We start from the raw sequence: 18,863 nt of genomic DNA, 5'->3' as shown, positions 1-18,863 counted from the left end.
TAGAAGGATTAACTTTGTTTGCGAACAAGTTTAGAATTAACTAAACTTTGTTCTAGTGATTACAAGTTATATTCTTCGAATAAGATAGTTATATAAGTATGAATCAAATGATGTTATGAACATGGTTACTACCTCAAGTATAGTAGGTAAAACTACTGGAAATGATGAGAAATAAACTTGAGCTTCAAAGGATCTTTGATGGCTTGGAAGTTCTTGAAGTAGAATCATGACACGAAAACAAGTTCAAGTAAGGTTACTACTTGAATTAAGATATTTATAGTTATAGAAATTGAATTAAAGTTTGAACATGAATATTACCTTGAATTAGAAAGATAACCTACTGTAAATAACAAAGGTTTATTGATCTTAGATGATTGCATGGAATGGATTTGAAAGCTTGGAAGTAATCTAGTAAACTTGAAAGTGTTTTTGATGTATTCTTGAGTAGTTGTTTTGTATGGTGATCAAAGGTTGGGTTTATGAGCTAGATTGATGTAGAACTTGATGAAGATGATGAAGAATACTTAGAACATAATGAGAGAACAATAGAGAGATCAATTTGATGCATGAAAGTTGAAATGGGAATGTGTTTGTGTGTGTGCATGTGGACGTGAAAATGGGGAGTCAATATAAGCTCCATTAGTTTGTTGTTTTGTTAGATATTTCATACTAGTTGCCAAATGATGGTTCCCACATGTCTTGATGACTGATTAAGGCTGCTAAGAGCTGATCATTGAAGTGTATATACCAATAGTATGTACACCTAGAAGCTGAGTATAATACGAGTACGAATACTGATTAAATACGAGTAGAATTCTTGATGAAATTGAATGGGAATGTAATTGTAACCATCTTTGTTAAGTAGAAGTATTTTGTTATATGTCTTGAAGTCTTTCAAAAGTGTATTAATACATATTAATACACTACATATATATACGTTTCAATCGAGTCATTAAATCATCGTTAGTCGTTACATGCATGCATTGTTCTGAAACCTTGAAGTTAATGATCTCGTTAAATATAATTAACCCATGGTTATTATATCTAATGAGATGTTAAATTGTTATGTTATCATGATAACACAGTGTGTTAATATATCTTAATATGATATATAAATAGTAAGACGTTATTACAAAGATAATCGTTACATATAGATATCGTTTTGAATTCCTTAAGTTAGTAGTCTTGTTTTATGTATTTAGTTTGTTGTTAATATATATAATGAGATACTTAAATATCATTTTATCATGTGAATATATATATATATATATATATATATATATATATATATATATATATATATATATATATATATATATATATATATATATATATATATATATATACATATATAAATTATCATGTCATATACAAGTTATAACGTTCGTGAATCATCGGACAAACTGAGTGGTTAAACGTTTACATAGAAACTGTTTCAATTAATCAAGTCTTAACAAGTTTGATTGCTTAACATGTTGGAAACATTTATTCATGTAAATATTAATCTTACATAATATATATAATCATGGAAAAATTCGGGTTATGACAGGGATGGCCCTACACTTAGAAATTTTAGTGCGTGATAATTGAAAGGGATTTGAGGAAAGATTACTTCCCTACAGTCAGGTTACTCTCATTTTGCTGGGCTTTCCTACGGTCAGGCTTCTAGTACTGGAAAGGACCAGTCTCTTTGATAAAGTTCTGCATGAAGAACAAACGAGAGTAGCATTTACACTTGATATATAACTTTTTTATACAATGCTTTTAAAAGATAAAACTAAAAAAAAATTAACTAGTCTATGAAATACTCTCCTGGCCATTTTGTAGAGCGGTGTTTGCGAAGTATCCATTAAGTCCGAAAGGATCATCGTCATCCTCGAGTCTCGGAAAATACTCAAGCAGTTGTCCTGCATCCAACTCGGGACTCAAAAGTGTGTCTAGATAAAGGTCCGATGGCAACTCCAGTTGTGATAGGCTCGAAAATGGCTCCTCATGAGGGATGCTCTCGGTGATCTCAAAAACCTGGGCTATGGGTGGCTCTTCTGAGATAGGTACTGTCACTAAGTGGCAGCCCTCAGGTAGCTCATGAACAGGGACTGTCTCAATGACTGGAGCAGGCGAAACAGCTAATACAGGCGGCGCGATAGGAGTAATGCGAGATGGAACGGTGGCTGCGGCGACTGAATGAACTGAGACTAGAGTAGAGTGCCTGGAGTAGCTGTCGTGTTGTCAGAACATGGCGTGTTAGTCTGAATGACGAAGGGCCTAGAGTACTCCGGGGCATTCCTTCACGTTGAAGGTGCACTCTGAGAGCTCGATAAATTCTCTGATGTTCTCTAAGTAATGCCCACGTGACATCTGGGTCATTCAAGTTGGCTCCATAATGAATCACAGTCTGCGGCTCACGTGTCTTTAGTGGCTCTGGATGCTCAGCGGGTCTCGAAGATAAATGCCTGGAGCGTTGTACAGGAGGAGCTGGCAGTGCCGTATTGATGTCCTCTTCAACACTCTCAAGGATCAAACACCTTGGACCTAACTGTCCCGTTGATGGCTTATGCTGATCTGTGCTGCTCTCTGATAGGTAAACTCTGGGAGTCCTTCTCCTGCGAACTGGAATGCAATAGGAAGCTCCTAAACTTGGCATTTTTCCTGAATACATTCAACAAACTCGTAAGTACTAAGCGTAAGTATGGCGCTTAGGGTTAGTGCACAGTAAAATATTTTTGTAGACTGAAATAATTTGAAAATAAAAAGGATAAGCAAGGGGTGCATCCGAACAGCTCTTTGTTTATCAATTCGTTAGAGCTCGACTTTTCCTGGTATGTTTTCAGAATGGATCAAAGGAGAAGAGATGCTCCTCCTTGTCGTGGTCTTCTAGATAAGCTTTCAATATGTGACTGTTGACTTTGAAGTTACCAGTAGGTCCTTCTAATTCTACGGATCCATGCGGAAAAGCATGTATTACTTTATATGGCCCACTTCATCTTGATCTGAATTTTCCAGCGAATTTCTTGATTCTAGAATTAAAGAGTAGAAGTTTATCCCCAGGAGCGAACTTTATAGGTATAGGTTTTGCATCGTGTGTCAGCTTCGTTCGTTCCTTGTAGATATATGACGTCTCATAAGCTTGGTCTCTTAATTCAGCGAGTCATTCATCTACATCTTCCGATGCCTAGCGGTTACTGAAGGATCAAGGTTACAGGTTTTCAATGCCCAGAGAGCTTTATAATCTAGTTCCAGCGAAAGGTGACAGGCGTTTTCATAGATCATGCGGTAGGGTGCAGTTCCTAGAGGATTCTTGTAAGCAGTCCGGAATGCCCACAGAGCATCGTCCAGTTTCTCGGCCCATTTATTCCCATGATCATCGACGGTGCATTCTAGAATTCTCTTGAGTGCTCTGTTAGTGACTATTGCCTGCTCCATTAGGATGCATTAGTGAGTCTGGACTTCGACCGTGTTTTCTTTAAAAACGATTGCTTAACATTTTTTTGTTGGAAATTATATATTATTAAAATGTAAATATTATGTGATATATTAATCTCTTAATGTTTTTGATATTATGTGATAGATGTCTACCTCTAGTACAAATTCCATTGACTCACCTAATAATAATGAAGAGTCGAATATATATTGGGAAGACTCACAAATTCCCAAAGAGGAACCGGAAGAAGAGGAATCGGAAGAAGAGGAACCGGAAGAAGAAGAGGTTCCGGAGGAGGAAATATTAGAAACCACTGAAAAACAGATAAATAAAAGAAAACCCTCAACTAATGGACCAAAATTAATAATGGTCAATGGTGTTTCCGCCAAGGAAGCAAAATATTGGGAAGATTACCAATTTTCCGATGATTCGGATCCCGATGAGGATTTCGATGATGTTATAGAAATTACCCCGACACAATTTGAAAAGGCAAAAGAAAATAATAAGGGAAAAGGCATAAAATTAGAAAAACCCGAGTCCAACCCCGATGACCTCTATGTTAACATGAGATGTCCCGATGGAAAATACCATCAACACCCGTATTTCTTAAGTTTTAGCTATAACCCGGAAACATCTTAGCCACCGGGTCCTTCTAGACCATTTGTTAAAAGAACGGCTCGTATTAGGGGAGCACCATATATCCCTAGGAAATTAGTGAAACAAACCAAGTCTGAAGAAGAAGAAACAAGTGAGTCAGAATAAAGAGTTGTAATCATGCGGTATAATATATGTAATATAAGTGTTCTTGTACTTTCATGTTGTATGTAAAAAAATTTCTTGTATTATTTGATAATTATCTTTTACGAATCTAATTCTCGTCTGTTTTACAGTATAAAAATACAATGGACGTTAAGGATAGACAACCAAAAATTTTAGAAGACCTACACGGGGACATGATTGATGAAATCTTGTCTAAAGTCGGTCAGAATTCATCGCACAATTATTTAGGGCAAAATTAGTTTGTAGAACATTTGAAGAACATTCCAGGCATGCCTTAGTTTATAAAAGGCTTTCATTTGAAAGATGGGGTATATGACATTGGGGACATCGTAAGTTACGCCGTGTTTTCTTTAAAGCGTTAAATGCGGGGAACCCAAATGCAATTTTACGCTACGGGTTAAGAGCCTATTTTGACTCAACATATCCCAATGTAGGACTTCGTGAGTTAGAAAGAGCTTCTAACATGCAACAAAAAGAAACATGTTATGCTTACGGGTTAGTGATGTTCGCTTCTCACCAAAGTAAGAAAAAGAACATCGGATTACAACTTTTAAATAAAACCTTCCCACAAGTGACGGATTCAGTAGTTGGGGTGAGAAACAAGGTTTTTAGATTATTACGGGGCTGTTGGGCATTACGAAACCCTCATCCCTTTGACGACGTTACAACATGCTGTCTTGTCAACGGCCACAACGGTTATGTTCCAAAAGACCAAGGATGGGAAGTAGTCTTAGTAAAACCAGAATGCATGACTTATTTCTGGACTTATGAATTACGTGTTTTTATTACCTTTGCTGAACGACTTGCGTATTAACTAGGATTGTTGTCACAACTGTTTTGTATCAAAGTTATTGTGTGCTATATTTCATGCTATATGTATAATAGCGGTATTGTAAGTTTGTAAAATATTGTATAAAAGTTTGAACGCGAAATATTATTGTAATCAGTTTTTCATATAGAATTGTAGTAGTTGAACTGTATGTTAGCTACTAAGTATGAACTTAACGGGTAGGTACTACCCGAATTAAAACTATAAAATGCTAATATGAAGAAAAAAGCTTTTATAAATAAGTTCATATTATGCTACGAAATACTATTGACTACTCTTAATATTCTATATGATTAACTTAATTCTTTTGGGCTATTTTTGAAGGAAATGGCACCGACGACTCGTCAGAATTTGAACATGAGCGAGGAAGACTTCCGTGTTTTTCTTGCAGCAAACATAGCCGTAGTACAGGCTGCAATGCAAAACAACAACAATAACTCTGAATCTAGCAATACAAATAACGCCACAAGAAATCGTGTAGGATGCTCCTACAAAGAATTCATTGCCTGTAAACCTCTGGAATTCGATGGAACCGAGGGTCCAATCGGATTGAAACGGTGGACCAAAAAGGTTGAATCGATGTTTGCCATAAGTAAGTGTACTAAAGAAGACAAAGTAAAGTACGCTACGCATACCTTCACAGGTACTCCGTTAACATGGTGGAATACCTATCTAGAGCAAGTGGGACAAGATGTTGCGTACGCACTACCGTGGTCAGCATTTAAACATCTGATGACTGAGCGGTATCGTCCTAGAAACAAGGTCAATAAGCTCAAAGTAGAGCTTAAGGGATTACGAACACAAGGATTCGATATTACCACATACGAACGAAGATTCACGGAGTTGTGTTTATTGTGACCAAGAGCGTTCGAAGATGAAGTGGAGAAAATCGACGCATTTGTAAAAGGGTTACCAGAAAGGATCCAAGAAGATATAAGTTCACACGAGCCCTCCTCCATATAAAAGGCGAGTCGAATTGCTCATAAACTCACAAATCAGATTGAGGAAAGAATTAAAGAGCAGGTGGCCGAAGAAACCAACACGAAACAAATCAAGAGAAAGTGGGAAGAAACCAGTGACAAGGGTCACAATTTTAACAATTAACACAGCAATCACAACTTCAATCGCACCAAATTTCACAACAACAACCGCAACGACAACCGCAACAACAACCATCCCAACAATAATAACAATCGCAACAACAACCATTTCAATAACAACAAACAATAGAAACAACCATGCTTCAGGTGTGCAGAATACCATCCTAATGTGTTCTGCACAACATTTTGCACCAAGTGTAAGAGAAGTGGTCATGGCGCGGCAAAATGTGAGGTTTACGGAACAAAGAACAACAAAAATAAAGAAACAATTAATGTCGGAACAAATAATGCCGACGTAGTTTGTTATAAATGTAGAAAACCGGGCCACATTATTAGAAATTGCCCAAACCAAGGGAATACTAATGGGCAAGGCCGCGGAAGAGTTTTCAATATTAATGCAGCAGAAGCGCAGGAAGACCCAGAGCTTGTTACGGGTACGTTTCTTATTGACAATACATCTACTTATGTTTTATTTGATTTGGGTGCGGATAGAAGCTATATGAGTAGAGATTTTTGTGCTAAATTAAGTTGTCCACTGACACCTTTAGATAATAAATTTTTACTCGAATTAGCAAACGGTAAATTAATTACAACAGATAATATATGTCAGAATCGAGAAATTAAACTGGTTAGCGAAACATTTAAGATTGATTTGATACCAGTAGAGTTAGGAAGTTTTGATGTGATAATTGGCATGGACTGGTTGAAAAAGGAGAGAGCAGAGATCGTATGTTACAAAAATGCAATTCGCATTGTACGGGAAAAAGGAAAACCCTTAATGGTGTACGGAGAAAAGAGCAACGCGAAGCTAAATCTTATTAGTAATTTGAAGGTGCAAAAACTAATAAGAAAAGTTGCTATGCTATTTTAGCACATGTCGAGAAAGTACAAACCGAAGAAAAGAACATCAATGATGTTCCCGTCGCAAAAGAATTTCCCGATGTATTTCTGAAAGAATTACCGGGACTACCTCCACACCGATCCGATGAATTTCAAATAGATCTTGTACCAGGAGCCGTACCAATACCTCGTGCTCCATACAGACTCGCACCCAGCAAAATGAAGGAACTCCATAGCCAATTACAAGAACTTTTAGAGCTCGGTTTCATTCAACCAAACACATCACCACGGGGAGCTCCTGTTTTGTTTGTCAAAAAGAAGGATGGTACATTCAGGTTGTGTATCGACTACCGAGATTTGAAAAAACTTGCCATCAAGAACCATTATCCACTACCGAGAATCGACGACTTATTTGATCAACTACAAGGCTCGTTGGTTTATTCGAAGATCAATTTACGTTCTGGATATCATCAAATGCGGGTGAAGGAGGATGATATTCCGAAAACAGCTTTTAGGACGCGTTACGGTCATTACGAGTTTATGGTTATGCCATTTGGTTTGACTAACGCACCAGCTGTGTTCATGGACCTTATGAACCGAGTGTGTGGACCATATCTTGACAAGTTTGTCATTGTTTTCATCGATGACATACTTATCTACTCAAAGAATGATCAAGAGCACGGTGAGCATTTGAGAAAGGTGTTAGAATTATTGAGGAAGGAAAAATTGTACGCTAAGTTTTCAAAGTGTGCATTTTGGTTGAAAGAAGTTCAATTCCTCGGCCACATAGTGAACAAAGAAGGTATTCAGGTGGATCCGGCAAAGATTGAAACAGTTGAAAAGTGGGAAACCCCGAAAACTACGAAGCATATATGCCAATTTTTAGGACTGGCTGGTTACTACAGAAGGTTCATCCAAGATTTTTCCAAAATAGCAAAACCCTTGATTGCATTAACGCATAAAGGGAAGAAATTTAAATGGAAGGATGAGCAGGAGAAAGCGTTTCAATTGTTGAAGAAAAAGTTAACTACGGCACCTATATTGTCATTGCCTGAAGGGAATGATGATTTTGTGATATATTTTGACGCCTTAAAGCAAGGCCTCGGTTGTGTATTAATGCAATGAACAAAGGTAATTGCTTATGCGTCCAGAGAATTGAAGATTTACGAGCAAAATTATACGACTCACGATTTGGAATCGGGCGCTGTTGTTTTTGCATTAAAGACTTGGAGGCACTACTTATATGGGGTCAAAAGTATTATATATACTGACTACAGAAGTCTTCAACATATATTTAATCAGAAACAACTGAACATGAGGCAGCGTAGATGGATTTAATTGTTAAATGATTACGATTTTGAGATTCGTTACCACCCGGGGAAGGCGAATGTGGTAGCCGACGCTTTGAGTAGAAAAGACAGAGAACCTATGCGGGTAAAAGCTATGAATATAATTATTCGTACTAACCTTACTACTCAAATAAAGGAGGCGCAGCAGGGAGTTGTAAAAGAAGGGAATTTGAAGAATGAAATACCCAAAGGATCGGAGAAACACCTTAATATTCGAGAAGACAGAACCCGGTATAGAGCCAAAAGAATTTGGGTATCAAAGTTTGGAGATGTGAGAGAAATGATACTTGGGGAAGCACATAAAACCAGATACTCAATACATCCCGGATCGGGAAAGATGTACAAGGACCTCAAGAAACATTTTTGGTGGCCGGGTATGAAAGTCGATATTGCGAGATATGTAGGAGAATGTTTGATGTGTTCTAAGGTCAAAGCTGAACATCAGAAACCATCAGGTCTACTTCAACAACCTGAAATCCCGAAATGGAAATGGGAAAATATTACCATGGATTTCAGTACTAAATTGCCAAGGACTGCAAGTGGTTAAGATACTATTTGGGTAATAGTCGATCGTCTCACCAAATCAGCACATTTTCTGCCAATGAGAGAAGATGATAAAATGGAGAAGTTGGCACGATTATACTTGAAAGAAGTTGTCTCCAAACATGGAATATCAATCTCTATTGTGACGACCCGAAAATTTCCGACTAAATTTAAACTTTATCTTTATATTATTCTGACACGATAAGCAATGTTTGTTAAGTTAAATCTCAAGGATTTTAAACTATGTTTATACATTCATTTAAACCTCGACCAAATTCCAATGATTCACGAACCATTAAATGAACATATATGAATATGTATGTATATGTGTATATGTTATAAATTGAAAATGTCAACAAAGTATTTAAACGTATAATGCTTTATATGAACGTATTTTTTTCAATATGATTATCGACGATATTAAAAATATATATATATTAAATGATTGGATTATCAGAAACATTGAATTATGATTACAAGTCTCTGTTGAGAGGTCCACTATGATTTGAGAAAATCTATTCCTCTTAACGATATTCGGAATAATTTGTAAAGCTATTTATAAATAAAAATAAAAAGTGTCATTTACGAAAGTTAGACAAAAGCTAGTGGATAATTGGTTTCCATAATATTCTATTAATCTATTTTCAAACGTACAAAAACATTTTCAGTTTAAAAAGAACTTTATTATTAAAACGTATATAACTTTTCTAAATATCTAGAATCACTTTTGACAACTTATTACTTAACCAGTATAATAAATATAACGATATTTATATGTTATTTCATTAAATATATATAACGATTTAAATTAATATTATATATATTTATACGTGTATTATACATACATAGTTTTTATACTTTTACTATACTTTTACTTTACCTTTACTTTACTTTTACTTTACTTTAACTTTAATAATTCACTTTAATAATTCATACTTTAATAATTCACTTTAATAATTCATACTTTAATAATTCACTTTAATAATTCATACTTTAATAATTCATACTTTAATAATTCACTTTAATAATTCAAAAATCTATTATAAATAGAATCCAATAGCTTTCATTATTTCATAGAAACTTGAAAATATATTTCTCTAAACTCTCTCAATCGATTTATATATATATATATATATATATATATATATATATATATATATATATATATATATATATATATATATTTGCTCTGTATTATTTCAAGATATTATTAGTATACATAAAATATTACGACGGAGTGATGTCCGAGTGATTACAAAATAGTTTTTTGAATGAGTCGAAGCTAAGAAAATTATGGGTTATAGCTATGGAGGTGATGGGTATGGTTCATGGGTATGCTCGTGAGGTCAATCTAGTGTTTATCATCTCCGTTGCGTCTACGTACTTTCCTGCAATATTGAATCTCAATATTGATACGTGAGCACTCATAACTTAACTTTTATATATCAATAGTGTATCCCTGACTAGTGCTCGAGTATATAGGATTATGCATGCTTGTACATTCGATATTGTCCTTAGATAGGTTTGTTGAATCCTGAATTAGATACATATGCTACTGAGATAGGGTATATGATATGCATGTCATTGGAAAGCTAGCGAAAAATTAAGAACTTTTCATTTAGATATCGAATGGTTTCGATGAACGGATTTGAAGTTATAGTCAACTGAATTTTAGTATTATTGTTAAAATGATTATTATTACTATCGTCGTTATTATTTTAATAGAAATATCATTGTTATTATAAAATATCATTATTACTATTATGTTAGTATTATCATTTTATCATAATAACATTTTTAGTAAATATAAATATTGTTATTTTTTTATAGAATAATAATAATTATTATTACCAAATAATACAACTTTTACTTATTATTATTATGATCAATATTATTTTATCAAATAAATAGGGGATACAAAGATATTTTTCACCACGCGTAATATAATTACATTAATAATACTTACCACTATAGTTTTACGATAATAAGTGAACTTTATAAATTTTACTACTTAAGATTTATAAAAGTATATTTTATCATATATAAACGTTAATATAAAATTTTTATTAATAAATGACTTTTATTATTATAAAATCTAATAAATATATTTAAATATATAAAACGACTATAGTTAAGTTATATAATAAACACATATAAATTTTAGAAGTCATTTTGGGTCAAGTTGACTTTTGTTGACTTTTGCATATTAGTCTCGAGCATTAGGACTGTGGTACACTATGACTTGACCAAAAATTGTTAGACAAATATTGACCAACATATAAATATATATAATTAATATAGGTTCGTGAATCCGAGGCCAACCTTGCACTTGTAAAATGACGTTATATGTATTTTTACTACGAAATACAGTATGGTGAGTTTCATTTGCTCCCTTTTTAATTGCTTATGCAATATATATTTTTGGGCTGAGAATACATGCGCTGTTTTATAAATGTTTTACGAAATAGGCACAAGTACAAAAACTAATTCTATGTGGGTTTAAACCAGAAATATACCCTTAGCTTGGTAACATTAAACTACTTGTCTATGTACGGTAGGCGCGAATCGTAAAGATAGATCTATTGGGCCTGACAAACCCCATCCTGACTATAGGATGCTTTAGTACTTCGAGGTTATTTTAAACACACCTGATCTGGTGTACTTCAGAGGGTAAAACATGAACGTTAAGGCTTGTTACCGGGTGCCTACAATTTATAGAATACTTTTATACACTTGCGAGTGTACATATATTTATAAACGGAAATCTTGTGGTCTATTAATATATTGAAATGATTGTTATGATAAACCTATGAACTCACCAAACTTTTGGTTGACACTTTAAAGCATGTTTATTCTCAGGTATTAAAGAAATCTTCCGCTGTGCATTAGCTCATTTTAAGGATATTACTTGGAGTCATTCATGGTATATTTGAAAGACGTTGCATTCGAGTCATTGAGTTCATCAAGATTATTATTATGTCAATTATAGTTGGATGTATTATGAAATGGTGTGCATGCCGTCAACTTTCGTTGTAAAGAAAGTTTGTCTTTTAAAACCGAATGCAATGTTTGTAAAATGTATCATATAGAGGTCAAAATACCTCGCGATGTAATCAACTATTGTGAATCGTTTATAATGTATATGAACGGGTCCTTTCAGTTGGTATCAGAGCGGTGGTCTTAGCGAACCAGGTCTGCATTAGTGTGTCTAACTAATAGTCGTTAGGATGCATTAGTGAGCCTGGACTTCGACCGTGTCTGCATGTCAAAAGTTTTGCTTATCATTTTTGTCAAAAATTGCCTGCTTATCATTCTTAGTCTAGACACGTCTTACTACATTGATTGCATGAATAGTGTATAGATAAAATTCATATCTTAGCGTATCTGCTAATCCATATCTTAGCGTATCTGTTACTGTAAACTTTTCCTGACATATCCCGTAATTTTCTCCGTAATCTACGAAATCTTTTGCGCTATATATATAGATATTCTATGTAATTAGAATACTACCCGATAGCCGAAAAATCATTTCATATCGAAAAATCCTTTATTCAATCAAACGAAATGGAATTCGTCATTAGTTCAAGTCCCTCGAATTCCGATATGGAATCCCACTCAAGCTCCGAAAGCAGTGTGACCGAAATGGATCAACCAATTAGCCATCATCTATTCTGGATGAATTGGGGATAGGTTCGTAGCCTCCTCAATAATTGGAGACAAGAAGAATGTGATCCCTTCCATCCACCACATTGCCCTCTTGGCGATGAACCTGAAGCACTTACCGGCGAACCGGTCTGAAACACCATTTTCTCTCTCATTTCCAGAGTATCTCGTCACGATTATATACTACATCAAATTCTAGATTTTATTTATCCGCTCGTCCGAACCGACAATCACCCCGGTGTAATAGAAGAAGTCAACGAGCTTCGAGCTCGAGTAGTGGCTTTAGAGAATATGGTGCAAGAGTTACAAACACCAACAAATAACGAAGTATTAATTCATAATTTCAATTTTATTGAATAAATACTCCGTAAAAGTTAGGTAATTTCTAAAGTCTTTAGGGATTTTTCAGTTCTAATTTCAACCGTAAATCAAATGAGTTTAATTTAATATTAACTCATTAAATCTATGTTACATCTGAAGAAAATATGCACATATATATTTTCATAAAGACTGTAATAAAATTCTGTTGTACAAAATATTAATTGTGAATTTTTTTTAACGGGTAGGTAATACCCGAGAGATATATAAATTCACAATTAATATGTTACATTTTTCGAATCTGATTAAGCAAATCATCAACTATACTCCCAAAATCTCACAACAATATACATTCTTGTATAGAAATCAAAACAACCATTTTCACCCAAATTTGATTACGCATTCTGATTTTGACAAATCAAAATCCAAGTCATGATTTAACAGAAGACATCACTCTTAGATTCCTACATCTTTCAAAGCTATACTTTGACTTCAAAACTGTGTTAGAACATCATATGTTTATTAACGATTACAAACTGTGTTCAAACTCACCGAAGTTTTCGAAGACACTTCAAACAATGAACAATCGAGATGATGATCTAACCACATATTACCCACATTTATGTACCTAAAAAGCTCTCGAAGCCAAAGTCATAGTTCGATGCGTATCCGTGTCAGACCCTTTGACATTTATTAGCTAAAATGACTTTTCAATTCCTTTTCAAAGTAGACAGTTTTGTCACAGCTCCAGCAAGTCAACTTCGAATTTTCAGTCGGACTAGTCTTATTATAACCTCGATAGATACGTTGCCCTTTCGTCATCGTTACTGGGGACCTTTCATATCTCGCCACCTTAGCAATAAACTTACCAACAACTTCAATTATCTTTGACTTTTCGAAAAATCATTATATTTATTGAAATCACATCATTTACTCATTCGCATCTTGTAACGAGAATTGTCATACGAATCAGCAGAAAACAGTAACCAGTATTTTGAAATCTCGCAGCATGTCTACGCCAACAGTTATATGTGTACGTAAAACGTCTATCTCCTGGACTTACATACTTTGAATGTGAAGTTCTGAAAAATATTTTGAACTGCAAACTAGTTCTTGAAATGCTGACGAAGCATCAAAAACTGTAAACGATCTTAGCAGTAAAAAGTTTGATGACAAAGAATAGTAAGGTGGTAAAGCTGAGAAAAAGAGAAGGTTTGGAACTAGAAAATGGATTGAACAGACTATGAAGGAGGCTGTGGACAAATCACAATGACTAAATCTGCCTTCAAAGAATCCAAATGATTCAGTGCCTACTAAAGTCATTAACGAATACCTTACTCTTTATTCTAAACCTTTACAGACAAATCTTCATCATCATCCATCAATATTAGAAATTCTAAGATATTATCATATCTTTCATTATAAATATCCGCGATATTTCTGAAGATATTTTCACAACTAATCTTATCTGAAGTCATTTATCTCTTTGCGCTATCAGTGTTACATCATATAAGAAACTATTAGTTCTATATTCTATAAACTTTCGAGTTTAAATTATGAATGTTTTGAAGTAGTGTTGGGAACTGAAGCATGAGTTAGTATAATATAATGACACTTGATCAACGTGATTATATTACAGTAAGTCATGCTGAGTTTTTAATGGGACATGATGATTCACAGACCATGCCGTCATCATGTTCCATGTTACACGACTCTTGTATTCTATTTAATCTCTAAAAATGTCAAGAATATATTTTCTTGATGATTCGGTCTTTTCAGGGTATTTTGGTAAATTAACAAATCAAGATCGTGCCATTACCATTTCCTTCTTAGAACATTAACTATGTTCATTCTGAAATTCATATCTGCGAATACTGGACCATTACAAACGTTGCTTAATCGTAAGAAGAAGAAACGAAAGGACAAAACTCCAAAATAGAAATTGGAGTATAAATCGCAGCAAATAGAAGGGAGCATTAACTGCGGATGTCAATGATTATAGAAGACAAAAGTAGGGGCTTTAAAATATATGGGAAGATATAAAACCCAACAACCACCCAAAAATTATAAACCGTATATATCGATGCATATAGCAATATAAAGACACGGAAGAACTAAAAACACTATAAAACCGAGAGTATAGTAGAAGTAAATAGATTCTTTCGAAGGCAGATGAAAAAGAAGAACGACAGATATGAAAGTGAGGAGTATATCGAGAATCAGTACTGGATGAAGCATATTGACAAATACTTTAAAATATGAGTTGAGGGAGAAAGAATAGAAGGTGTGAGTTGTAAGGAAACGAAGAAGGTGGATTTATAGTGAAATACTCGACAGAGAAATCAAGATGGATTATCGTATTAATTCGAAGAGAATCATAATCTTCTTAATCACCGAAGCATCAAATCCAACATAGATTACAAAGATTTTCTTTATATTCGGAGATCAATTGTGATGACGTCAAAAGATATGACGAATCACTATAATCTTATTTCCTTCATTTACGATAACTTCCCTCATACGCTTTGAGTAATCGAATTATTTTATCCATACTTCTTAGACATGATAAAACTTCATAATCGTCATAATAACATTCTCATTGTTAGCCATAACGACCTCTATCAAATTTCGAGGACGAAATTTCTTTAACGGGTAGGTACTGTGACGACCCGAAAATTTCTGACTAAATTTAAACTTTATCTTTATATTATTCTGAAACGATAAGCAATGTTTGTTAAGCTAAATCTCAAGGATTTTAAACTATGTTTATACATTCATTTAAACCTCGACCAAATTCCAATGATTCACGAACCATTAAATGAACATATATGAATATGTATGTATATGTGTATATGTTATAAATTGAAAATGTCAACAAAGTATTTAAACGTATAATGCTTTATATGAACGTATTTGTTTCAATATGATTATCGACGAAATTAAAAAAATATATATATTAAATGATTGGATTATCAGAAACATTGAATTATGATTACAAGTCTCTGTTGAGAGGTCCACTATGATTTGAGAAAATCTATTCCTCTTAACGATATTCGGAATAATTTGTAAAGCTATTTATAAATAAAAATAAAAAGTGTCATTTACGAAAGTTAGACAAAAGCTAGTGGAGAATTGGTTTCCATAATATTCTATTAATCTATTTTCAAACGTACAAAAACGTTTTCAGTTTAAAATGAACTTTATTATTAAAACGTATATAACTTTTCTAAATATCTAGAATCACTTTTGACAACTCATTACTTAACCAGTATAATAAATATAACGATATTTATATTTTATTTCATTAAATATATATAACGATTTAAATTAATATTATATATATTTATACGAGTATTATACATACATAGTTTTAATACTTTTACTTTACCTTTACTTTACTTTAACTTTAATAATTCATACTTTAATAATTCACTTTAATAATTCATACTTTAATAATTCACTTTAATAAGTCATACTTTAATAATTCACTTTAATAATTCACTTTAATAATTCATACTTTAATAATTCACTTTAATAATTCATACTTTAATAATTCATTTTAATAATTTATACTTTAATAATTCACTTTAATAATTCATACTTTAATAATTCACTTTAATAATTCAAAAATCTATTATAAATAGAATCCAATAGGTTTCATTATTTCATAGAAACTTGAAAATATATTTCTCTAAACTCTCTCTATCGATATATATATATATATATATATATATATATATATATATATATATATATATATATATATATATATATATATATATATATATATATATATATATTTGCTCTATATTATTTCAAGATATTATTAGTATACATAAAATATTACGACGGAGTGATGTCCGAGTGATTTCAAAATAGTTTTTTGAATGAGTCGAAGCTAAGAAAATTATGGGTTATAGCTATGGAGGTGATGGGTATGGTTCATGGGTATGCTCGTGAGGTCAATCTAGTGTTTATCATCTCCGTTGCGTCTACGTACTTTCCTGCAATATTGAATCTCAATATTGATACGTGAGCACTCATAACTTAACTTTTATATATCAATAGTGTATCCCTGACTAGTGCTCGAGTATATAGGAATATGCATGCTTGTAAATTCGATATTATCCTTAGATAGGTTTGTTGAATCCTGAATTAGATACATATGCTACTGAGATAGGGTATATGATATGCATGTCATTGAAAAGCTAGCGAAAAATTAAGAACTTTTCATTTAGATATCGAATGGTTTCGATGAACGGATTTGAAGTTATAGTCAACTGAATTTTAGTATTATTGTTAAAATGATTATTATTACTATCGTCGTTATTATTTTATTAGAAATATCATTGTAATTATAAAATATCATTATTACTATTATGTTAGTATTATCATTGTATCATAATAACATTTTTAGTAAATATAAATATTGTTATTTTTTTATAGAATAATAATAATTATTATTACAAAATAATACAACTTTTACTTATTATTATTATGATCAATATTATTTTATCAAATAAATAGGGGATACAAAGATATTTTTCACCACGCGTAATATAATTACATTAATAATACTTACCACTATAGTTTTACGATATTAAGTGAACTTTATAAATTTTACTACTTAAGATATATAAAAGTATATTTTATCATATATAAACGTTAATATAAAATTTTTATTAATAAATGACTTTTATTATTATAAAATCTAATAAATATATTTAAATATATAAAATGACTATAGTTAAGTTATATAATAAACACGTATAAATTTTAGAAGTAATTTTGGGTCAAGTTGACTTTTGTTGACTTTTGCATATTAGTCTCGAGCATTAGGACTGTGGTACACTATGACTTGACCAAAAATTGTTAGACAAATATTGACCAACATATAAATATATATAATTAATATAGGTTCGTGAATCCGAGGCCAACCTTGCACTTGTTAAATGACGTTATATGTATTTTTACTACGAAATACAGTATGGTGAGTTTCATTTGCTCCCTTTTTAATTGCTTATGCAATATATATTTTTGGGCTGAGAATACATGCGCTGTTTTATAAATGTTTTACGAAATAGGCACAAGTACAAAAAATAATTCTATGTGGGTTTAAACCAGAAATATACCCTTAGCTTGGTAACATTAAACTACTTGTCTATGTACGGTAGGCGCGAATCCTAAAGATAGATCTATTGGGCCTGACAAACCCCATCCTGACTATAGGATGCTTTAGTACTTCGAGGTTATTTTAAACACACCTGATCTGGTGTACTTCAGAGGATAAAACATGAACGTTAAGGCTTGTTACCGGGTGCCTACAATTCATAGAATACTTTTATACACTTGCGAGTGTACATATATTTATAAACGGAAATCTTGTGGTCTATTAATATATTGAAATGATTGTTATGATAAACCTATGAACTCACCAACCTTTTGGTTGACACTTTAAAGCATGTTTATTCTCAGGTATTAAAGAAATCTTCCGCTGTGCATTAGCTCATTTTAAGGATATTACTTGGAGTCATTCATGGCATATTTTGAAAGACGTTGCATTCGAGTCATTGAGTTCATCAAGATTATTATTATGTCAATTATAGTTGGATGTATTATGAAATGGTGTGCATGCCGTCAACTTTCGTTGTAAAGAAAGTTTGTCTTTTAAAACCGAATGCAATGTTTGTAAAATGTATCATATAGAGGTCAAAATACCTCGCGATGTAATCAACTATTGTGAATCGTTTATAATGTATATGAATGGGTCCTTTCATCTATTATCTCTGATAGGGATGGCAGATTTATTTCAAGGTTTTGGCAGACATTACAGCAAGCATTAGGAGCTCATCTAGACATGAGTACTACCTATCATCCACAAAGTGATAGGCAGAGTGAAAGGACGATACAAACGCTTGAAGACATGCTACGAGAATGTGTTATTGATTTTGGAAACACTTGGGATCGACACCTACCGTTAGCAGAGTTTTTCTACAACAACAGTTACCACTTGAGTATTG

Source organism: Rutidosis leptorrhynchoides, chromosome 3, assembly GCF_046630445.1.
Source record: "Rutidosis leptorrhynchoides isolate AG116_Rl617_1_P2 chromosome 3, CSIRO_AGI_Rlap_v1, whole genome shotgun sequence".
NCBI lineage: Eukaryota > Viridiplantae > Streptophyta > Magnoliopsida > Asterales > Asteraceae > Rutidosis > Rutidosis leptorrhynchoides.
This window is presented reverse-complemented; position numbering follows the sequence as displayed.